At 39.3% G+C, this 25,918-nt stretch overlaps 1 pseudogene; it reads right to left on the bottom strand.

Moving 5' to 3' along the window:
• Nucleotides 1-12,033: 12,033 nt before the first annotated feature.
• LOC129481676 (small ribosomal subunit protein eS26-like) overlaps nucleotides 12,034-25,918 on the bottom strand; it is a 29,420-nt pseudogene continuing 15,535 nt past the window's right edge.

The following is a 25,918-nucleotide window of genomic DNA, read 5'->3' as shown; positions in this document are numbered from 1 at the left end:
TTGTGGATGACTAAATCTAGCTACTTCATGTATTCATTCCCTCATAGTTGTCATTTTTCTGGTGAGAAAGCTTAACATTCACTCTTTTAGCAGTTTTCAAGAGTATTTTGTTGTAAATATAGTGTCCATGTTGTACAATAGATCTCTTGAACTTCTCCTTTCTATCTAACTGAAATTTTGTATCATTTAACAAGCATGATCCCAATACCCACCCCTCCCAGCTGCCCCAGCCCCTGCTAACCACCATTCTACTCTCTACTTCTATGAGATCAAGTTTTATAGTGTCCACATGAGTGAGATCATGCAGTATTTATTTTTCTGGGCCTGGCTTATTTCACATAACATAGTATCCTCCAGTTTCATCCCTGCTGTTGCACATGAGAGGATTTTCTTACGTTTTTATGGCTTAATAGTATTCCATTGTGTATACATACTGCATTTTCTTTATCCATTCATCTGTTGATGAACACTTAGGTTGATTTCATATCTTGGCTACTTACTTGAAGTACTGTTCATTAAGCAAAGCCAATAGATTTGATTCAAGTCAAGTACTAGGAATAGTGCTGCAATGAACATGGATGTGCAGATATCTCTTCAACACTTATTTCATTTTCTTTGAATATATACCCAGAAGTGGGATTGTTGGATCACATGGTAGTTCTAATTTTAATTCCATGAGGAACCTCCATACTATTTTCCAAATACACAAAGGATGGAAATTAATGGCTGTACTAATTTACATTCCCACCAGCAGTGTGCAAGGGTTCCTTTCTTCACATCCTTGCCAACACTGGTTGTCTTTTGTCTTTTTGATAATAACCTTTCTATGACGTAGGAGGTGACATCTTACTGTGGTTTTAATTGGCATTGCTCTGATGATTAGTGATGTTGAGCCTTTTTCATAAACCTGTTGGCCATTTGTGCCTTCTTTCGAGAAATGTCTAGTCAGGTCCTTTGTCCATTTTTTTTTTTTTTTTTTTTTGAGACAGAGTCTCGCTCTGTTGCCCAGGCTGGAGCGGTGGTGTGATCTCAGTTCACTGCAACTTCCACCTCCCGGGTTCAAGTGATTCTCCTGCCTCAGCCTCCGAGTATCTGGAATTACAGGTGCATACCATCATGCCCGGCTAATTTTTGTATTTTTAGTAGAGACAGAGTTTCACCATGTTGGCCAGGCTGGCCTCGAACTCTTGACCTCAGGTGTTCTGCCTGCCTTGGCCTCCCCAAATGCTGGGATTACAGGCGTGAGATACCATGCCTGGCCTGCCTTTAAAATTTTTTAAACTTTTAAATTTATTTTTATTTTTTCAGACAGTCTCGCTGTGTCACCCAGGCTGGAGTGCAGTGGCACAATCTTGGCTCACTGCAACCTCCACCTCCCGGGTTCAAGTGATTTTCCCGCCTCAGCCAGTTGAGTAGCTGGGATCACAGGCATGCGCCGCCATGCCTGGCTAATTTTCGTATTTTGAGTACAGACAGGTTTCACCATGTTGGCCAGGCTGATCTCGAACTCCTGGCCTCAAGTGATCTGCCCACCTTGGCCTCCCTAAGTGCGGGGATTTTAGGCGTGAGCAACTGCGCCCAGCCATGTTTTAAAAATAAGATTATTTGTTGTATTGCTATTGAGTTATTTGAGTTCTTTATACTTTTTTTGGTATTAACCCCTTATCAGATGTATAGTTTGCAAGTATTTTCCCCTCTTTTGTAGGCCGTCTCTTCATTGTTTGCCCTGCAGAAGCTTTTTAGTTTGATATAATCCCATTTGTCTGTTTTGCTTTTGTTGCCTGTGCTTCCACCAGCATTTCTCATCCAGGACAGGGCTCCTCCCAGGGTGTCTGACTGTGGACATGCTCCCCTCTTCAGGGCGGGCCCACTCCCTGCCCACGGTGGTGTGCTTTTTCTTCTGTCTCCCATCAGAACATAGGGTACCAGCAATATTTACTCACTAAGAAATTGTTTCCTTTCATCTTTCTTTCTAAATTATAAAATGAAAAGTCATCTTCTTTAATGTTCAACATTTCTAAATGTCTGATTTGTTTAAATTTATAAACAATTTATAGATTTAAATTTACTGATTTGTGTTAAATTTATTCACCACTGTTTATTTATTACCTACCCAGTTCCCAGGTAGTCTACGGGGTTCTAAACCGTAGCAGTGAACAAAACAGACGAAAACCCCTGTTTTACTGGAGTTTACATTTTGGCGTGGGAGACAGGCAGTAAATAAACACATTCATAAATATGTAATAGGTCAGGTGGTGTGTGTTGAAGGCCGACGTATGTCAGTGTGTGCCACTTTAGATAGGGTGGTGACATTTCAACAGAGACTCCCCATAAAGTGACGGCATCACTGAGAAGATAGCTAGGGGAGAAGTTTTCAAGTCAGTGGGAAAGGCACATGCAAAGGCCCTGAGGTGGGAGAGTACCTGGCGTGTTGAAGAAAGCAAGGAGGCCAGTGTGGCTGGAGTTTACTGAGAAGGAAGAAGGTTACAGGCAAGGGCTCCAGAACCAGGCTGCCTCGGTTCAAACCCCTGCTTACAAGTCGGGTGACCTTGGGCAACTTATTTACTCTCCCTTTGCCTCATGGCTCTCATCTGAAAAATGGAAATAATGATAATATGTACCTCAGAGGCTTGTTATGAGGATGAATAATTGCAAAGCACTTAGAACAGGGCCTGGCACATAGTAAGTGCTCTATAAGTGAATCTTAACCTAAAAAAGGAGAAGAATGATGAAAAATCCAAATTGATGCAACTATTTCAATATCATAAAATTACTAATCTATATTCTTTTAAAATGTCAATGTCTTAAAAGACAAGAAAAGGCTGAAGAATTGATTCAAATTAAAGGAGACTAGAGAGACACTACAACTAAATGTCATCTGTGGTCATGGGCTGGACCCTCTGCCGGGAAAACATACTCTAAAGAACATTAGTAGAATTAAATTGATTAAATTAGAATACAGACTGTAGATTAGATAAAAGTATTATATCAATATTAAAGTTCCTGACATTGATAACTATACTGTGGTTGTGTAAGAGAATATCCTTGTTCTTAAGAAATACACACAGGGGTATTAAGGGGATAAGGGGACATGATATATGCAACCTACTATCAAAAGGTGTAGAGATAAGCTGTGACACACACACACACAGAGCCTACTTCTTTAACCTAATATATTAGTATCCTTCTCCTCGTTTCCTGTGCCGTAGCCACATTGATCTCCTTGGTATTCCTTAAGAATACAAGTATGTTCTAGATCAGGGTGTAGGTATTCACTGTTTCTTTGCTTAGAATTTCTTCTCCCAGAAATTGACTTGAATGGCTTCTTTTCATCATTCGGGTCTCAAATCCCCCTTTCAGGGAGAGCTTCCTCGACTCCCCAACCTAAAGTGTCCCCTCTCCCTAGAGCGCTTATCATTATCTGAAAATAATGAATTCGTTTCTATGCTTCTTTTCCTTTTTGTCTTTTTCTTCCCACTAAATTGTGCATGTCGTAAGAGGAGAGATCTTCTAGATCACAACTCTATCTTCAGTACCTAGAATAGTGTCAGAAACATAAGCTCTCAATATATATTTGTTGAATGAATGGGACGGGATAGGGGTGGGTTGGTGTTGGGATAGAAGACTCTAGGAGGAAGGTCGGCAGCATGAACACAGTTATTGGAGACACTGTGTGTGCATTAGTGTCTATCATTCCGTCCTACTACAGGTATAACTTTTTAAGAAGGGAGATATGTTTAAAAGAGGTTGGGAGGAGAAAGAGAGAGAAAGCACAAAGAGGAAAAAAGTATAAGATATGCTTATTTGAAACTTAGAGGTTGATCATAATCAGCAATTTTAGAGAAAAAGAGGAATCAAAGGGGAGAAATTTTGTTGACATGTCCAAAACAATTGTAATGTCAGCTACTTCTTTCCTTTTTTTTTTTTTTTTTGCCAGAGTTTTGCTCTTTTGCCCAGGCTGGAGTGAAGTAGCTCAAAATTGGCTCACTGCAGCTTCCGCCTCCCAGGGTTCAAGTGATTCTCCTGCCTCAGCCTCCTGAGTAGCTGGGATTATAGGTGCTCACGAACACCCCTGGCTAATTTTTGTATTTTTAGTAGAAACAGGGTTTCATCATATTGTCCAGGCTGGTCTCAAACTCCTGACCTCAGGTGATCCACCCCCTTCAGCCTCCCAAAGTGCTGGGATTACAGACGTGAGCCACCACACTCAGCCTAATGTCGGCTATTTCTTTTTGGTGACATAATCCACATTAAAATTGTATCTAGAACAGTAAGAGGAGCCAGTCTCCAATGACATCCACATGGGTGTATTGTCCTTTATTTTGGAAAATTCCCCTTCCATCTTGTTTAGGACAACGTTGTAAGTTTCCCACTCTTGGGATCAGCACCTGGATGTTGTCTTTGGCTCTCTTCATCCTTACATTTTCTTTTTTCCCTCCTAAATCCTCAATTCTTTCTGATTCTTCTCTTTTATTACTCTCACATGTGGACTTATGATGTGGGTCAGTGTTTCTCAGTGTGCTCCTTGCATCTGCTGTATCACTTGGAGAGCCTGTTAATCATGCAGATTCCTTGGCCCCAAATCAGAATCTCTGGGAGGGGTCAGCAGGGAAACTGTTAACTTTAAAAATTTTTCATTTTTTTAAGTAAAATATACATTTCAAAAATTCAAAATATATTAAAGGATATGAGATAAAGAATTTTTCTCCTAGACTCTGTTTCTCAGCTACCCTTTCCCCTTTCTTAGAAGTATGCATTGTTGCTTTTTTTTTTTTTTTTTTTTTTGAGAGAGGGTTACACTCCTCCACCCAGGCCTGGAGTGCAGTGGCACGATCTCAGCTCACTGCAACCTCCGCCTCCTGGGTTCAAGTGATTTTTGAGCCTTAGCCTCCCAAGTAGCTGGGATTACAGGTACACGCCACCATACCCAGCTAATTTTTGTATTTTTAGTAGAGAACGGATTTCACCATGTTGGCCAGGCTGGTCTCAAACTCTTGACCTTAAGAAACGACCTGCCTCAGCCTCCCAAAGTGCTGGGATTACAGGTGTGAGCCACCACGCCCAGCCTAAAAGTATGCATTGTTATATTACTTTCATACATATTTTTCCAGAGTTTTTTTGTGCATAGACATGCAAATACATGCATATATTTTTTTCTCTACTTTCTCATTACACAAATGATAATGTACTATACTTATGGTTTCTGTAAATTGTTCTTTTGTTGTCATGTGCCAATATATTTTGGAAATCATGCCATAGTGATATATGAGTAATGATTCACGTTTTTCCCAGCGGTATGGATTTTCATGTATGGATGTGCCGTAAATACTTAACAAGGAGCCTATCAATGGAGGTTCACATTGTGTTCAATCCTTTGATAACAGGAACAATATTGCAATGAATAACCTCCGACATATAGCATATCCCACATGTATAAATATACCTGAAGAAAATTTTCCTGAGCCAAAGGATATGTACATTTAAAATTTTGACAGATATTGCTAAATTATTTTCTGTATAGGTTGGCAAACTCACCAGTGAAAACATCTGGGCCTTCAGATTTCTTTCTTGGAAGGCTATTAATTATTGATTCAATTTATTTAATAGAGCTAAAGCTATTCAGATTATTTATCCTTGTGTGAATTTTGGTAGTTTGTGTCTTTCAAGGAATTGGTCCATTTCATCTAAATTATCAAATTTGTTGGCATAGAGTTGTTTATAGTATTCTTTTTTTCTCCTTTTAATATCTGTGTAATCAGTAGTGATAACCCTTCTTTTATTTCTGACATTGGTAATTTATGTCTCCTCTTTTTTTCTTGGTTAGTTTGGGTGAAGCTTTATCAATTTCATTGTTCTTTCCAAAGAACCAGTCTTTGGTTTTGTAGATTTCCTCTATTGTTTTTCTGTGCTTAACTTCATTGATTTCTGTTACAATTTTTATTTCTTCTGTTCCTCCATTGTCTTTCTTGCTCTACTTTCTTAGGTGGAAGCTTAGGTTATTGGTTTTGCATCGTTCTGTTTTTCTAATACATGCACTAAATTTCCCTTTAATCACTGTTTTTGCTGCACCTCACAAGTTTTGATAAGTTGTATTTCCATTTTCATTTAGTTCAAGATATTATAAACTTCCCATAAAAGATAAGTTGTTGAGCCTACATAACTTAAAAACTGACATATTTGCTGACTACCTGTGCTTAGAGAAAAATGCAGAGAGCAATGTGAGGCCGAAGTTGTGGAAACAACAGAGCTTGTGAACCAAGAAAATGGAACAGGTTTTAGGTTAGCGGGGAAAGGTGAGAGAGAATTCCAGGGAAGAGTTCAGATAGTAATGCCTATTGGGAGAATCTCTATTTGGATAGCATTTTATTTTAAATATATAAAATACACAACAAAATTACCAATTTAACATGCAATTATGGGTATTCGTAATAATATTTTCTTTTTTTCTTTTTTGAGATGGAGTCTCGCTCTCTCTCACCCAGGCTGGAGTGCAATGGCGCGATCTCGGCTCACTGCGGCCTTTGCCTCCTGGGTTCAAGCGATACTCCTGTCTCAGCCTCCTGAGTAGCTGGGACTACAGGCACGTGCCACCACACCCGGCTAATTTTTTGTATTTTTAGTAGAGACGGGGTTTCACCATATTGGCCAGGCTAGTCTCGAACTCCTGACCTCGGGTGATCCACCCGCCTCAGCCTCCCAAAGTGCTGGGATAACAGGCATGAGCCACCAAGCCCAGCTCATAATATTTTCTGATTAATGGCTATAAGAAAGTGCTTTAAAATAATCAAAATATAGCTTTTCAAATAAACAAATGAAAAAACAATAATATCTTTTGAGTTTCTCTTGAGCCTTATTCTTTGACCCATGTGTTAGTTAGAAGTGTGTTGTTTAATTTCCAAATATTAGGGGGATTTCCTAGCTATCTTTCTGTTATTGATTTCTAGTTTAATCGCACTGTGGTCTGATAAATTCCTTTGTATGATTTCTATTCTTCTAAATTTGCTAAGGTGTGTCTTATGGCCCAGAATGTGGTTTATCTTGATGAATGTCCTGTGTGGGCTTAAGAATAACGTGTATTCTGCTGTTGTCGAATGGAATAATCTATAATGTTAATTAGATCAAGTGATTGATAGTGCTGCTCAGGTCAACTATATCCTTACTGATTTTCTGCCTGCTTGATTTATCAATTACTAACAAACAGTTGAAGTTTCTAACTATAAATAGTGGATTTGTCTGTTTCTCCATTCAGCTTGGACTTCGGCACATTTAGGACTGTTACATCTTCTTGGAGAATTGACCCCTTTATCATTACAGAGTGCCTCTCAATCCCAGAAAATTTTCCTCATTCTGAAGTCTGTTTGTCTGAAATTAATATGGCTCCTCCAGTATTCTTTTGATTAGTGTTAGAATGATTTATCCATCTCTATTTTTATCTCTTTCTTTCTTTTTCTATTCCTTTATTTTTAATCTATCTGTCTTTATAATAAGAATGGTTTTCTTGTAGATAATATATAGTCTTGCTTTCCTTATCCACTCTGACAGTGTCTTTTTTTTTTTTTTTTTTTTGAGACAGGGTCTTGCTCTGTCACCCAGACTGGAGTGCAGTGGCATGATCACTGCTTACTGCAGCCTTAACCTCCTGGGCTAAAGTGATCCTCTCACCTCAGCCTCCTGAGTAAGCTGAGACTACAGACACATGCCACCATGCCTGGCTAATTTTGTTTATTTTTTGTAGAGATGGAGTCTTGCCATGTTGCCCAGGTGGTCTTGAACTCCTGGGCTCAGGCAGTCTGCCTACTTTGCCCTCCCAAAGTGCTGGAATTACAGGCTTTAGCCACTGTGCTCAGCCTCTGTCTTTTAATTGGTATATTTACTGATATAGTTGGATGAATATCAACTATTTGCAACTATTTTCTATTTATTGCCAGAGGCTTCTCTTTCTGCCTTCTCTGGTTTCAGTTGAGCATTTTATATGATTTCATTTTATCTGCTCTCTTAGTTTATCAATTATATTTCTTAAAATTTTTAAAGTATTTTCCTTAGTTTCAGTATGAATTTTTGACTAATCTATCTTCAAATAACACTATACCATTTCACACGTAGTGCAGATACTCTCTTTAGGCTGTAATCTTAAGCAAGTCTGAAGGGTTTTAGAGATAAATGTGTGGAGGACGGAATAATCTACCTTATCTTTCATGGGTGGAAAAAGAGGTTAAGGAGTCCCAGACTGCCTACTTCTCCCTGTATCACCTAAACGTTTGTTTTTATCACTTTTTGATGCTATGTGATTTGGTGCACAGATACATGTAACTCATATCTTTATTATGCATAAATCCTTTATCATTATAAAGTGCTTTAAAAATCTTGTTAATGTTTTTTGCTCTTAACTCTGATATTAAGATCATATCCCCAGCATTTTTACAGTTAGACTTTTCAGGCACACTCTTGCTATCCTTTTATTTTTAATTTTTTTGAATTTTGAGCACACATATTTGACTATGGACAAAGAATTCCACCTCTGCCTATATGCTCTATAATGCACTCTACATCTGAAATCACACTTTTCTTGTGCAGAGATGCATTCATATGCATATGATCTTTACCAGAGAACTTTCCAAATTTATTTGTTATGCATGAGAATGTGTATTCAAAGGTAATATAGTACTGGGGTTATCTTCAGGGATATCATACTCCTGTTGACTCAGCCCCTACCTCGCCACTAAAGATTTGTTTTTAAATAAACAAAGCAATAGACAATAGAAAATCTCTTTTAGGTGTGCCCAAAACAGAGCTTTGCTTTGCAATCCAATTTGAAGATTTTTAAAAAAGTGTATTTAGCTATTTCACATTAATTCCAAGACAAATGTTTGGTTTTTGTCATAAAATTTCAAGTTATATTTTCTATTTTTGCAATTTGTAAGCTCTTTGTTTTTTTGTGTTTCCTGTGCCAACACTAAAGAATTTGTATTTGTGTATGAATGATTTCATTTATAATTATGTTATTTATAACACCCTATTCCCCTGCATTTCTTGAGATAAGGCCAATTAATTTCCTACAATGAGCAGCAATAAAATTAGCATCTTTGTTCTTCCACCTCCCTCCTGGTGTTAGTTTGTAAGGGGTGCTATAACAAAGTACCTAGATGTGGGTGGTTTAAGCAACGGAAATTATTATCTCACAGTTCTGGAGACTAGAAATTCAAGATCAAGTGTCAGCAGGGTTAGTTTCTCCTGAGGGCTGGGAGGGAAGGACCTGTTCCATGTCACTCTCTTAGCTTCTGGTGGTCTCAGGTATTCCGTGGCTTGCAGATGGCATTCTCCCTGTGTCTTCACATTGTCTTCACTCTGCATGTGGCTGTCTCTGCGTCCAAATTTCCACCTTTTTTTTTTTTTATAAGAGGGCAGTCACACTGTATTAGGGCCCACCCTAATAACCTCATCTTAGCTTAACCATGTGGCAACACCCTATTTCTAAATAAGGCTACATTCATAGGCTCTGGGGGTTAGGATTTCAACATCTTTTTTGGAGGAACACAATTCAAACTATAATACTCTTCTACTGCTAGATTTTAGCCATATTGCTCACTTCCTAGTGTTTACCTTTGAACTAGTAAATGTACTATGGTTTTATTATTAATTTATTATTTTTAAGTTATATTTTTTACTTTTGACTCTAAATGATGAAGAAATCAAATTACTTACTACTTTCTATCTTCCCTCTTGGTCGCCACTCAATTTTTGCTGATTATATCGTTTATACACTGTAGAGCTTCATAACATTCACATTTTACTCTATTATTTCCACGTTTGTTCGGCTTTGCTTGCCTTTCTCATTCCTGCCTTCTTTTTCAGTTTCCTCAGTCTATTCTTTCCCTCATTTTTTTCATTTCTCTGATATTTTTATTTCTGCTTCTTTCTGAGATCTCTCGAGTTTTTGTATTTCTGCTTTTTAGTTTTGTTCTACAGTGATAATTGTTTCATTAAATTTTTATAATTCATGACAAAATATTTGGCCTAAATTTTCATCTGCTCTACACAGGGATATTTTTCTGTGTTTTTTGACTCATTCTTTTTCTGCTCCTTTTCTCGATTTTTTTTTTCCTCTTGTATTTCTGGACAGCTCCTGTGTCGGTTCTATTTTGAATACTTGTTTTTTTGAGACTGAATCTCGCTCTGTTGCCCAGGCTGGAGTGCAGTGGTGTGATCTTGGCTCACTGCAACCTCCGCCTCCTGGGTTCAAGCGATTCTCCTGCCTCAGCCTCCCAAGTAGCTGGAATTACAGGCATGCACCATCACACCTGGATAATTGTTGTGTTTTTAGTAGAGATGGGGTTTTACCATGTTGGCCAAGCTGGTCTCAAACTCCTGACCTTAAGTGATCCACCCACCTCTGCCTCCCAAAGTGCTGGGATTACAGGCGTGAGCCACTGTGCCCAGCCCTTGAATACTTAGTTTTAAATAAATACAGTGTTTACTGTATCAGCGATTCATGGTAAGTCAATGTGGAGAAGGTGCAAGAATGTGTTTCAAGCTAGGGAAATTTTAAGAAACAATTCTCAGGTTTATATGGGAGTTTATTTAGCCTTCCCCACACCCAACCAGATAAAATCTGTTCACAATGTAGATTGTCTCTTTTCTTAATACCCCATGGACAGATGATGAGAAGGAGGAGAAGAGGAAGAGAATGTGGAGGAAGTGAATATGGCTGCATCAAGGAATTCTTCTTTTAAACCTACATAATTTTTAAAAATCAACCTGTGCATCCCAACTCCCATTGGTGCAAACAAGTGATTTTGATTTTGTACTTCAGTGCATGCCCTTAACCTTGGTGAAATGTCTTTGCCACTTCTTTCTGAGATGTACAATCCTGAGTGATTGCTCCCTCTCTGAATTTTTTTGAATCCCTGCTTAATCTTCTCTACTTTTGGCATTCTTTTGCATACTTTGAGGTTCAAGGTTTTAACTGTTAAGTATTATGTTTGTATTTGCGTTTCTCCTTCTCCTTGCTATTTTTGGATAATTTTCTAAGAGGCAATAGAGAAATTCTGCTTTTATACCACCATATTTAATTGAAAAGATGGAATCTGCATTTTGAAGGTTTCAGTGTGATAGATGACCTCAAGTTCTTTGATGTTCTTTCCATCGAGAGGTGGGGTCTACCTCCACTTCCCCTTGAATCTGGACTTGCTTCAGCCACTCACTTACATAACTAATAGAAGGTGGCAGAAATGACAGAGCATGACTTTTGGTTAAGTCAGAGAGGCCGTGCGGCTACTGCATTATTTGCCGGTACACTTGCCCTTGGAGCCCTGAGCCATCATGTAAGAAGGCTGCCATGCTGTGAGAATGCCTAGGCCACATGAAAAAGCTTGGTTGATAATCCCAGTTAAGCCCAGCATTTGAGTCATCCTTGCCCAGGTACCAGACATGTCAGTGAAGAAGACTTCATCCGCAGACATTTGAGACATCCCCAACTGCTTAAACCTTTCCAGTGGCGTCCCCCAGACACTGTGAAGCAGAGACATGCTATCCTCACTGCGCTCTGTCAGAATTCTTGACCCACAGAATCCTTAGGCATAATAAAATGGCTGTTTTATGGCATTCGTGTGAAGGAGGATTATTATACAGCAACAGACAATCAGAATGTCTGGTGAATCTTTTGCACAATAAAATTTGAAAACTACTGTCTGAGATAATTTTCACTGTACTCAAGAAAGTTGACGTCATGGTCGTATGCTGTTTTAACCTAGCTAAAGTCAAACAATTCTCAGAATTTCCTTCCTTGTGTGGTTCCAGGTTGGAGCTGGCCACAAAAGAAATTTCTCCAAGATTTTAAGGGTGGAAATGAAGAAGCAGTCACCTTTAATGCTCTAAAGGACAGTGTAGGGCATCAATTGCCATTGCAACCCAGACACATTATCACTGATCTGCTGATTTACCTTGTTGGCATGGATCTGCAGCTCCTTCAGCTCATTTTTTTTAAAGTATAATTCTCATTTTATTTTTCTCCAGGGAATAGTCTGTCTTCATTCTTTAAGAACTCAGCTCCTTACATGGGCTTGGTGGGGGTCGTGGGGCAGCATCCACAGGTCTAAATCTGGGTGGGGGTGTTTGGTCATTATGGGCTTCATGAGATCAATTCCTGACCACTTTGCTCTGAATTACACAACTCACACAGTAATGCAGCTTCATATATAGCTTGGGAAGCACATAGGCATCAAAGATGCTGATTTCAGAAATGCGCCTGACTGTTGCAGCCTCCACTATGTTTCAAATGACGAATTTCTTAATGGCCTTGTCCTTGGGCACGCATTGGGCACAGTTCGTGCAGCAAATAAGCTGAATGTGGCCATGGCCCATTTTGGCACGACCATTGTTCCTTCTTTTCTTTGTCGTCTGGGAGGTACAGACTGGAGACTCCTTCAGCTCTTGATGGACCTCTTTGAGTTTTGGGTCAGGTGAAAGTGCTGCTCCATGGTGAAATATGCCAAAGAGTAGGATAGTTAACAGAGCCCTGGGGCAAAACAGTAAAGGAGTATTGCTGCTCATCTCACATTAAAAGCAAAAACCTGAACAACATTTGGCCCTCTTTCTTGCTGAGGATTGAAAAGAATGCCCTTGCCAACTCAATAATGTAGACCAAACAACATAGAGCTGTGCTGTCTATTTCAGTAATATGTGCCATATTGCAAGGTATCTGGGTTGCAATGGCAATGGTATAGCAGCTGTGTATGGGACTACAATAACTGTTCAATTTCTATAAGTTCATAGTAGTAGTCCAGCAGCCAGTTATTTTTTTTCTTTTTCTTTCTTTCAGGGCCAGAAAAGCAAATTAAACTGGAATGTGATGGAGACCACTATCCCTGCCTCCTTTCCTTTTTTAAAGGTGGCACTAATTTCTGTAATTCTTTCCAAGATGTGGCTTTCCTTCTGATATACCATCATGACTGGAAGAGAAGACATGGGTGAGCTTAGAGGCTTCCACTTGGCCATTTTTACCATAATAACTCTTATTCAACAGGTCAAGAGAGAAATCTGAGGACTTTTCCAGTTTTTAATTATAACCATCCCAATTATGCACTCAGGGGCGTAACCATCACCGGTAGGTTTATGTAGCCCATGTGAAATAGACTTGGACTGGGACTCCATATATCCCCTGGCTTTCATAAGCTTCTGCTCTAACTTGGGGACTATGCTGGCATTTCAGGCCCCCTGGCAGAATTATCAGCTAAGACTGGGTGTCAAATAGCCCTCAAAAATCTGGGTATTTCCATTTTCCCTAGTGTATCTGGGAAAAGGCTGCAGGTCCCTTTGGGGAGGGAATGGGGGCATGCTTATTGTATGTATTTGCAGTGGCATTGCAGGATTCCTTATCAAGGAGGTTAGACTTCCTTTTCAATCAGTAGGCTTTGGTTCTGAGAACTGGCCTAAGATATGAAACAAAGGATTGCAGTTACCCATTTGGTGACTGACATCAGCCTTTTGCTCACTAGCTTTCAATTTTCGTGTGGTCATATAAACCAAGTAGTAGTCTAATTGGTTGCCCTTCTGTATTGCTCTTATTGGCCATTGCCACAGATCCTGGTAGGTCAAGAAACCTTGACTGTCACTCTAGCTTTGGTCTATAATGCAGTAATTATGTTCCACTTGACTCTTAAGATTAGACACCACCATCTGCTGTCTGCTATTCTTGAATCTTATCATCCCCATTGATAATAGCACAATTCCATTGCAGAATCTCTTGCTTTCAAATGTGATATGCAGATGTACTGAGGGACACTTATGGCTGACCTCAAAAGATGCTGGCGCCTCACCACCACTGTTATTACTTTCTGTACCGGTTATTACTTGGGCCTTCCTGGGGGACCTAGTCAGGTGGTAGGTTCTCTGATTCACATCACAAAGGATTTTAATATTTATACTTTTCTGGACTTGTTGACACCTTTCTCAACACTCTGTTGAGGCAATTCCAGCATCTCTATCTCACGGGAGACTGACACTGTATCCAAGCCTCGAGGAGTTATCCCAACAGCATTTTAGGACTGACTCCAAGTGTCCTTATCAGGACATTAAGTTCCAAGTGAATTAATATATGTTTTATCTCATATACTTATTTTTTTGTGGCAAGAACACATAAAATCTACTCTTAGCAATTTTCAAGTACACCACACGTTGTTATAACCATAATCATGTTCCACAATCACCAACATCATCATATTCTATGATAGATCTCTTAAACTTATTCCTCTTATGAAATAGAAATTTTATATCTTTTGACTGACATCCTCCTTAATGATCCACCTACCCCTCACCATTCTACTCTCTGCTTCAATGAGTTTGATTTTTTTAAATTTCACATGTAACTGAGTTCATGTGGTATTTGTCTTTCTGGGTCTGGCTGATTTCATTTAACAAAATGTCATCCAGGTTCATCCATGTTATCGCAAATGACAGGATTTCCTTGTTCTGTTTTCAAGGCTGACTAGTATTCCATTATGTAGAGCTATTTCTAGTACCAACTGTTTAGCTTAGGTTTCTTCAAAATGCTGAGCCTGAGACAAGGCTTGTGTGATGGTCATTATTTTGGAAAATGATTCTCCAAAGAAGAATGAGGGAAGAATGAAGCAGGAAAGGAGGGAAAGATAACTTAAGAGCACCTTACTGAGTGGATGGCACTGTGGAGAACTGGAGATTAATCCTTGTTAGAGACGCTCTGGGAAGTCACGTGCAGCGCACTTAAGAATCATCTACTTGAAGGGGAAGAAGGGAATATTTACCGCTGACTCCTATACGTTGCTGGCCGAGGATTGTCCCATGGGACATAACTCTCACATTTCCATTTTTGGAAAAAGTATTTGGTTCTTTTTTATCCTTTAGAGATGATCAATGAGACTTTTTTTAAAGTATCATTATGAACTTATGGATTTTAACATATTTAAGTCTCTGTTGTAATCATTATTCTTATTGATAATGTCCCATTTTGGCTATTGTGACTGCCTTCAAATTGGTTCCTGTGACCTTTTAACATGAATCCAGCAGACTTTAGTAGCTTTCTTGTTTTCTAGTATGACAAGGTCTTCTAGGCTCATTCCTGCTCCGGACACGAAATCATCCATTCCCAAGGAGCCCTTCAGAGATCACGATCTGGCACTAGAGGTCCTCGTTACTATTGGGTTGGTCAATATATGAAGGCCTGTTCCCTGGACAGAGCTAGAAATATGTTTTTGTTTAATGAAAAAGAGAACCACCTCATGAGTTAGTACTCATATTTCTAATTCAAATAAAATATTACAGTTTTTCTTTACCTACCTTCTTTGATTTTATATTTGCACTTCTTTACTCTTACTAATTAACATAATTACTGATTTGCTTGTTAAAAGAAAAACTTTAGACATATTAAACAGTTTAATTGAGCAAAGAGGGATGCACAAATCAGGCAGCGTTCCCATCTCCTGGAGCCAGAATAGATTTGGAGCAACTGTGGAGCTGTCACGTGGTTGGATATTTATGGACAGAAAAAGGAAAATGGTGGACAGAAAACAGAAGTGAGGCATGGAAACAACTGGATTGGTTACAGTTCAGTGTTTGCCTTGTTTGAAGATGGTTTCAACAGTCGGCGACCTGTGATAGGTTACAGTCTGTTTACATATCCAGTTAGGTTACAGTTTACTATATAAGGAGAAACCTTTAGGTCAAACTTAAAATATGTAAGGAGGCAGCTTTAACTTAATTTAACACAGTTTAACTTGTTCTATTTGTATATATAATTGTTTCAAACATCATTACAAAATTACTTATTTGCTATACCCTATGATATATGTGTGTATAATAGTTTCATACTCACCATATCAATATTGTTATTAACAATATGATCCCTGAATACAATTTAAGATTTCTTTGCAATTCTATTTTTCCCTTAGAATATATCCCGCTAGGAGGGTACAGTCAAATTAATATGTTTTGAAGTTATTGAATTAATTGGATATCACATTCTCTGTATGTTAATAGTTAAACCATCAACTTGGTATTTATTTTGTTTTCAATTTTTAGGAACTGATATTTTCCCACCTTGATTTATTTTTATTTTTTAATTATGTAAACCATTTATGTGGTTTGTAAGTCAAAAGCTCTAAAACAAAGTATATTCAGAGAAGTTTAACTAACTTCTAACCCTATTCCCTCTAACTTGTTTTTTCCTTCCATTTTTCATTAGAGTTTAAATTATTCTTCCAGTTTTTTGCTTGTTTGTTTTTGTAGACACAGGGTCTTGCTCTGTCACCCAGGATAGAGTGCAATGGCACAATCACAGCTCCCTGTAACCTTGAACCCCTGGGCTCAAGCAATCCTCCCACCTCAGCCTCCCGAAGTGTTGGGATTACAGGTATGAGTCACTGTACCTAGCCCGTTATTCTTCCATTAAAAAAAATCTATATATATGTATAGATAGATATATTCGCATTCCTTCCTGTCTTAGATAAAAGGTAGAATACTATACACCTCAATCTGCACCTTGCTTTTTTTCACTTAATCGTACTTCATGGAATTCACTTTGTAATGATGCTTAGAGATTGTATTCCTTTCTAGAGCTTCACAATTCTCCTTTTTGTGAATTTATTGAGATATAAATTGAAGATGGTGCAAGCAGATTTGGAAAGTAACGGAGTCCTTAACTAGAAGGATAGATTTATTGCTCATTGCAATGTGGAAGACTGCAAAAGGAACAAATTTTGGGGGAAATATCAGAAATTTAGTGGACATATTTTGCTTGAGATGTCTATTAGACATGCAAGAAGAACTACAAATAGACAGTTTTGGATACCTAGTCTAGAATTCAAGGGTGAGGTCCAGGCTAGACATGTAATTTGGAAGTTAATAGCCGGGGAGTTTGGTGAAGGAATGGAAGAGTAAACGCTCTAAGCTGGTCATTTCTCCCCTGATTTTATTAACTCCTAAATGTAGGAGATTTGGGTTGCCTGTTTTGAGCCCCTGGACTCCTGTTTTCACTGATTTCCATGGTGAACAGGTATGCAATCATTGTCTCCAAGCAGAGAAGGAAAGGGGCAGAGGAAAATGCAATCTTGTTCTCGCTGACCTATGTCCCCTGCCAGTCTTCTCTTCTGGGCTATAGTCAACTCTTCTTCCCCCACCCTCTTCAGGTGCAGAACTTCCATCTCCCAGGGTTTCTTACTGTTGATGTAATTAGTTCCTGGAATCTATGTTTCCTTCTGAGCTTCTCGTTGTTTGATTCTGGGGAAGGAAGCCAGTAACCCATGCCAGTTTTCCATCTTTGCAGGAACTCGAAGTTCTATTAGATTTTAAAAATTAAACAAGAGGAAAGAATTTTTTTTAAGGGAAAAAAGATGGGGAAACTGATTTATCATTCTTTCAAATGTTCTGTGAAACTATTCCAAGGAGATTGATTCTGATTAGACTCAGACTGGGGAAAACATGGATTCAGCAAAGCTGGGAACTGCATACCGGGTAAGAAAATAAAGAACTGACTACCTGCCAGGAAACAAAAAGTGTTCTATGTGAAGACATGCTTTAACTCTAAAACTTTTCTGAAATTCTACCTTGGGTAAACATGTACAGTATTTCCTCAAGAGCTACATTTCCCCAGCCTACGATAAACAAGGGGAAAGATATCAAGTTCATCACAGATTACTTCTCTTCAATCTTGTATGATTCACTACAGTTATGTAGAGAAAGTGTTTTAATATTATAAAGTCAAGCATAAAAACCTACAATCAAAGTTAAATACGGTGAACATTAAAATAAACAGGAGAGGTAGTTTATACAATTAAACTAGATGACATAATTGGAAGTTTTTTTTTTTTTTTATTATACTTTAGGGTTTTAGGGTACATGTGCACAATGTGCAGGTTTGTTACATATGTATCCATGTGCCATGTTGCTTTCCTGCACCCATTAACTCGTCATTTAGCATTAGGTGTATCTCCTAATGCTGTCCCTCCCCCCTCCCCCCACCCCACAACAGTCCCCGGAGTGTGATGGTCCCCTTCCTGTGTCCGTGAGTTCTCATTGTTCAATTCCCACCTATGAGTGAGAACATGCGGTGTTTGGTTTTTTGTCCTTGCAATAGTTTACTGAGAATGATGTTTTCCAGTTTCATCCATGTCCCTACAAAGGACACGAACTCATCATTTTTTATGGCTGCATAGTATTCCATGGTGTATATGTGCCACATTTTCTTAATCCAGTCTATCGTTGTTGGACATTTGGGTTGGTTCCAAGTCTTTGCTATTGTGAATAGTGCCACAATAAACATACGTGTGCATGTGTCTTTATAGCAGCATGATTTATAGTCCTTTGGGTATATACCCAGTAATGGGATGGCTGGGTCAAATGGTATTTCTAGTTCGAGATCCCTGAGGAATCGCCACACTGACTTCCACAATGGTTGAACTAGTTTACAGTCCCACCAACAGTGTAAAAGTGTTCCTATTTCTCCACATCCTCTCCAGCACCTGTTGTTTCCTGATTTTTTAATGATGGCCATTCTAACTGGTGTGAGATGGTATCTCACTGTGGTTTTGATTTGCATTTCTCTGATGGCCAGTGATGATGAGCATTTCTTCATGTGTTTTTTGGCTGCATAAATGTCTTCTTTTGAGAAGTGTCTGTTCATGTCCTTTGCCCACTTTTTGATGGGGTTGTTTGTTTTCTTCTTGTAAATTTGTTTGAGTTCATTGTAGATTCTGGATATTAGCCCTTTGTCAGATGAGTAGGTTGCAAAAATTTTCTCCCATTCTGTAGGTTGCCTGTTCACTCTGATGATAGTTTCTTTTGCTGTGCAGAAGCTCTTTATTTTAATGAGATCCCATTTGTCAATTTTGGCTTTTGTTGCCATTGCTTTTGGTGTTTTAGACATGAAGTCCTTGCCCACGCCTATGTCCTGAATGGTATTGCCTAGGTTTTCTTGTAGGATTTTAATGGTTTTAGGTCTAACATATAAGTCTTTAATCCATCTTGAATTAATTTTTGTATAAGGTGTAAGGAAGGGATCCAGTTTCAGCTTTCTACATATGGCTAGCCAGTTTTCCCAGCACCATTTATTAAATAGGGAATCCTTTCCCCATTTCTTGTTTTTGTCAGGTTTGTCAAAGATCAGATAGTTGTAGCTATGCGGCATCATTTCTGAGGGCTCTGTTCTGTTCCATTGATCTATGTCTCTGTTTTGGTACCAGTACCATGCTGTTTTGGTTACTGTAGCCTTGTAGTATAGTTTAAAGTCAGGTAGCGTGATGCCTCCAGCTTTGTTCTTTTGGCTTAGGATTGACTTGGCGATGCGGGCTCTTTTTTGGTTCCATATGAACTTTAAAGTAGTTTTTTCCAATTCTGTGAAGAAAGTCATTGGTAGCTTGATGGGGATGGCATTGAATCTATAAATTACCTTGGGCAGTATGGCCATTTTCACGATATTGATTCTTCCAACCCATGAGCATGGAATGTTCTTCCATTTGTTTGTATCCTCTTTTATTTCATTGAGCAGTGGTTTGTAGTTCTCCTTGAAGAGGTCCTTCACATCCCTTGTAAGTTGGATTCCTAGGTATTTTATTCTCTTTGAAGCAATTGTGAATGGGAGTTCACTCATGATTTGGCTCTCTGTTTGTCTGTGATTGGTGTACAAGAATGCTTGTGATTTTTGTACGTTAATTTTGTATCCTGACACTTTGCTGAAGTTGCTAATCAGCTTAAGGAGATTTTGGGCTGAGACAATGGGGTTTTCTAGATATACAATCATGTCATCTGCAAACAGGGACAATTTGACTTCCTCTTTTCCTAATTGAATACCCTTTATTTCCTTCTCCTGCCTGATTGCTCTGGCCAGAACTTCCAGCACTATGTTGAATAGGAGCGGTGAGAGAGGGCATCCCTGTCTTGTGCCAGTTTTCAGAGGGAATGCTTCCAGTTTTTGCCCATTCAGTATGATATTGGCTGTGGGTTTGTCATAGATAGCTCTTATTATTTTGAGATATGTCCCATCAATACCTAATTTATTGAGAGTTTTTAGCATGAAGGGTTGTTGAATTTTGTCAAAGGCCTTTTCTGCATCTATTGAGATAATCATGTGGTTTTTGTCTTTGGTTCTGTTTATATGCTGGATTACATTTATTGATTTGCGTATGTTGAACCAGCCTTGCATCCCAGGGATGAAGCCCACTTGATCATGGTGGATAAGCTTTTTGATGTGCTGCTGGATTTGGTTTGCCAGTATTTTATTGAGGATTTTTGCATCAATGTTCATCAAGGATATTGGTCTGAAATTCTCTTTTTTGGTTATGTCTCTGCCAGGTTTTGGTATCAGGACGATGCTGGCTTCATAAAATGTGTTAGGGAGGATTCCCTCTTTTTCTATCGATTGGAATAGTTTCAGAAGGAATGGTACCAGTTCCTCCTTGTACCTCTGGTAGAATTCAGCTGTGAATCCATCAGGTCCTGGACTCTTTTTGGTTGGTAAGCTATTGATTATTGCCAAAATTTCAGAACCTGTTATTGGTCTATTCAGAGATTCAACTTCCTCCTGGTTTAGTCTTGGGAGGGTGTATTTGTCGAGGAATTTATCCATTTCTTCTAGATTTTCTAGTTTATTTGCATAGAGGTGTTTGTAGTATTCTCTGATGGTAGATTGTATTTCTGTGGGATCGGTGGTGATATCCCCTTTTTCGTTTTTTATTGCATCTATTTGATTCTTCTCTCTTTTCTTCTTTATTAGTCTTGCTAGCGGTCCATCAATTTTGTTGATCTTTTCAAAAAACCAGCTCCTGGATTCATTAATTTTTTGAAGGGTTTTTTGTGTCTCTATTTCCTTCAGTTCTGCTCTGATTTTAGTTATTTCTAGCCTTCTGCTAGCTTTTGAATGTGTTTGCTCTTGCTTTTCTAGTTCTTTTAATTGTGATGTTAGGGTGTCAATTTTGGATCTTTCCTGCTTTCTCTTGTGGGCATTTAGTGCTATAAATTTCCCTCTACACACTGCTTTGAACGTGTCCCAGAGATTCTGGTATGTTGTGTCTTTGTTCTCGTTGGTTTCAAAGAACATCTTTATTTCTGCCTTCATTTCATTATGTACCCAATAGTCATTCAGGAGCAGGTTGTTCAGTTTCCATGTAGTTAAGCGGTTTTGAGTGAGTTTCTTAATCCTGAGTTCTAGTTTGATTGCACTGTGGTCTGAGAGACAGTTTGTTATAATTTCTGTTCTTTTACATTTGCTGAGGAGAGCTTTACTTCCAACTATGTGGTCAATTTTGGAATAGGTGTGGTGTGGTGCTGAAAAAAATGTATATTCTGTTGACTTGGGGTGGAGAGTTCTGTAGATGTCTATTAGGTCCACTTTATGTAGAGCTGAGTTCAATTCCTGAATATCCTTGTTAACTTTCTGTCTCGTTGATCTGTCTAATGCTGACAGTGGGGTGTTAAAATCTCCCATTATTATTGTGTGGGAGTTTAAGTCCCTTTGTAGGTCACTGAGGACTTGCTTTATGAATCTGGGTGCTCTTGTGTTGGGTGCATATATATTTAGGATAGTTAGCTCTTCTTGTTGAATTGATCCCTTTACCATTATGTAATGGCCTTCTTTGTCTCTTTTGATCTTTGTTGGCTTAAAGTCTATTTTATCAGAGACTAGGATTGCAACCCCTGCCTTTTTTTGATTTCCAGTTGCTTGATAGATCTTCCTCCATGCCTTTATTTTGAGTCTATGTGTGTCTCTGCACGTGAGATGGGTTTCCTGGATACAGCACACTGATGGGTCCTGACTCCTTATCCAGTTTGCCAGTCTGTGTCTTTTGGTTGGTGCATTTAGCCCATTTACATTTAACGTTAATATTGTTATGTGTGAATCTGATCCTGTCATTATGATGTTAGTTGGTTATTTTGCTCGTTAGTTGCTATAGTTTCTTCCTAGCCTCGATGGTCTTTACCGTTTGGCATGTTTTTGCAGTGGCTGGTGCCGGTTGTTCCTTTCCATGTTTAGTGCTTCCTTCAGGAGCTCTTTTAGGGCAGGCCTGGTGGTGACAAAATCACTCAGCGTTTGCTTATCTGTAAAGTATTTTATTTCTCCTTCACTTATGAAGCTTAGTTTGGCGGGATAGGAAATTCTGGGTTGAAAATTCTTTTCTTTAAGAATGGTGAATATCGGCCCCCAGTCTCTTCTGGCTTGTAGAGTTTCTGCTGAGAGATCAGCTGTTAGTCTGATGGGCTTCCCTTTGTGGGTAATCCGACCTTTCTCTCTGGCTGCCCTTAACATTTTTTCCTTCATTTCAACTTTGGTGAATCTGACAATTATGTGTCTTGGAGTTGCCCTTCTCGAGGAGTATCTTTGTGGCGTTCTCTGTATTTCCTGAATCTGAATGTTGGCCTGCCTTGCTAGATTGGGGAAGTTCTCCTGGATAATGTCTTGCAGAGTGTTTTCCAACTTGGTTCCATTCTCCCCATCATTTTCAGGTACACCAATCAGACTTAGGTTTGGTCTTTTCACATAGTCCCAAATTTCTTGGAGGCTTTGTTCATTTCTTTTTATTCTTTTTTCTCTAAACTTCCCTTCTCTCTTCATTTCACTCATTTCATCTTCCATCAGCGATACCCTTTCTTCCAGTTGATCGCATCTGCTACTGAGGCTTCTGCAATCTTCACGTAGTTCTCGAAACTTGGCTTTCAGCTCCATCAGCTCCTTTAAGCCCTTCTCTCCATTGGTTATTCTAGTTATCCATTCTTCTAATTTTTTTTCAAAGTTTTTAACTTCTTTGCTATTGTTTTGAATTTCCTCCCGTAGCTCAGAGTAGTTTGATCGTCTGAAGCCTTCTTCTCTCAACTCATCAAAGTCATCCTCCATCCAGCTTTGTTCCGTTGCTGGTGAGGAACTGCGTTCCTTTGGAGGAGGAGAGGTGCTCTGTTTTTTAGAGTTTCCAGTTTTTGTGCTCTGTTTTTTCCCCATCTTTGTGGTTTTATCTACTTTTTGTCTTTGATGATGGTGATGTACAGATGGGTTTTTGGTGTGGATGTCCTTTCTGTTTGTTATTTTTCCTTCTACCAGACAGGCCTCTCAGCTGCAGGTCTGTTGGAGTTTACTAGAGGTCCACTCCAGACCCTGTTTGGCTGGGTGTCAGCAGCGGTGGCTGCAGAACAGCGGATTTTCGTGAGACCACAAATTCAGCTGTCTGATAGTTCCTCTGAAAGTTTTGTCTCAGAGGGGTACCCGGTTGAATGAGGTGTCAGTCTGTCCCTACTGGGGGTGTGCCTCCCAGTTAGGCTGCTCAGGGGTGAGGGATCCACTTTAGGAGGCAGTCTGTCCGTTCTCAGATCTCCAGCTGCGTGCTGGGAGAACCACTACTCTCTTCAAAGCTGTCAGTCAGACAGGGACATTTAAGTCTGTGGAGGTTCTTGCTGAGTTTTTGTTTGTCTGTGCCCTGCCCCCAGAGGTGGAGCCTACAGAGGCAGGCAGGCCTCCTTGAGCTGTGGTGGGCTCCACCCAGTTCGAGCTTCCTGGCTGCTTTGTTTACCTAAGCAAGCCTGGGCAATGGCGGGCGCCCCTCCCCCAGCCTCGTTGCCGCCTTGCAGCGTGATCTCAGACTGCTGTGCTAGCAATCAGCAAGACTCTGTGGGCATAGGACCCTCCGAGCCAGGTGCGGGACACAATCTCCTAGTGTGCCGTTTTCCAGGCCCGTTGGAAAAGCGCAGTATTAGGATGGGACTGACCCGATATTCCAGGTGCCGTCTGTTTCCCCTTTCTTTGACTAGGAAAGGGAACTCCCTGACCCCTTGTGCTTCCCGAGTGAGGCAATGCCTCGCCCTGCTTCGGCTCCCGCACAGTGCGCTTCACCGACTGTCCTGCACCCACTGTTAGGCACTCCCTAGTGAGATGAAACCGGTACCTCAAGCAGAAATGCAGAAATCACCCGTCTTCTGTGTCGCTGGGGCTGGGAGCTGGAGACCGGAGCTGTTCCTATTCGGCCATCTTGGCTCCACCAGCATAATTGGAAGTTAATACAACTTAAATAGATCTTAGAAAAGTTTTCTGATGAAAATTAATATCTACATTTTTATATAGTTTCTCTTGATTGATTATGTCCTTAGTATACTCTGTATTTTGTTTTCTATTTTTGTACTGGTGGCTTTTAAACAATTTTTACAAGAAATATGTTTATTATCTACCAACACAGATGAAAAAGGAGTCAAAAGTGAAAGTTCCCCTATGATAGCAGAACCTTCCCTTCATGGGTGCAAGGCAACATATCTCCCAGAGATAACTGCTCTTGACAGTTTAATATTTATCTTTCCAGACTTTAAAAGCACAAATTAACATTTTTACATATACACACATATATTGAATGCATACATATTTCAGATATATGTAGAGAGATAATTACGTCTCTATATATCTGAAACTTACGATTGGTATGTTTATATATTATTAGTACATTTAGATCTATGTCATTATTTGAAATAGCTGAAATTCATTTTGCACATATATTAATAAATTATATTTTATTTCATTGAAAAATACACACAAAAAGAGAAAATCAAAATAAACCTGCCTGTGGTCCCAGCTACCCTGGAGGTGGAGGTGGGAGGCTTGGGCCTGAGAGGTGGAGGTTGCAGTGAGCCAAGATTGTACCACTGCACTCCAGCTTGGGTCACAGGGCAAGACCCTGTCTCAAAAATAAAATAAAATAAAATAATAAAATAAAAATAAAATAGAATAAAATGAACCATATCTTTTTATTCCTTTTTAAATTAAAACATTATAAAAATAATCTGAAAAAGTAGTATCTGGTCATTGGTCCCAGTTGTATCACTTCTTTTCTTTGTTGCCAGTTTGTATTTTTTGCACATTCACTAAAAGAGAGAAGAAATCCACAGATCTGTAAGGCTAAGGTGTAAAAAGGAATACATTCGTAACAGAAGCCAATAAACTCTTGAATGCCTGGTCTTTAAGACTGGTGAATGGAGGAAAATATATTCAACAATTTATCAGACAAGAGAACAGAGATGGAGGATTAAAATTAAGGTCAAAAAGAGAATTTGAAAGCAATTATATGAGACAGGCAGAAAAACTTCATGCAAAAATCCTTTCTTTAAAATGTTTACTATTATTTAAGGTTGGCCTTGTACGGAAGAAAATAGCTTCATTCTTAGAAATGAGAACACACTTCAGGTTTTTCAGGCCAACCAACGTAGAAAAACAACAAGTGAGTTCTGTGATGAGATAGGTTGAAGTAACCCCCAGTACATTCACTTCTCTAAAAGTAGCCATTTCTTTCATGACGAAATAGCTATAGAAAAATAATGAAAATTGCCATTCTTGGTCTTTAAGCCTCTACTAGTGGAAATGGAAATTTTCTCAGCTTTTAGAGTCCATATCTAAGGTCTTTAAAGACTTAAAGCCCATGCAGTGAGAGAGAAAACATTTGTGAGAGGCAGGAGGAATTAACTCCATAAAGAAATACCTCTCTAGGGAATGTAAGGCTTGATTGCAGAAGTAAATATTAGCCTCAAAGGAAAACCTTTTGCAGTAAAATGACAAAACTTCATGTACTTAAGGCAAAGGGAAGGGGAATTTCTTTTTTGTTTTGAGACAGAGTCTTGCTCAGGCTGGAGTCGCTCAGGTTGGAGTGCAGGGGTGTGATCATAGCTCACTGCAGCCTCAACCTCCCATCTCAAGCAATTCTCCCACCTCAGCCTCCTGAGTAGCTACGATCACAGACATGTGCCACCATGTCTGGCTAATTTTTTTCTTTTGTAGAGATGGGGTCTTGCCATGCTGTCCAGGCTGTATTTTTGATAAAAAGAAGAAAACAACCTCAAGCAAAATTTCCTAAGAACCCTGCATCAATATTTCAGGCATTTTCAGGGTTGATGTATGGAGCAGGGATTTGGCCTTGCTCCCTCTGGCTTCAGA

This window comes from Symphalangus syndactylus, chromosome 5, assembly GCF_028878055.3.
Source record: "Symphalangus syndactylus isolate Jambi chromosome 5, NHGRI_mSymSyn1-v2.1_pri, whole genome shotgun sequence".
Lineage (NCBI taxonomy): Eukaryota > Metazoa > Chordata > Mammalia > Primates > Hylobatidae > Symphalangus > Symphalangus syndactylus.
This window is presented reverse-complemented; position numbering and strand designations above follow the sequence as displayed.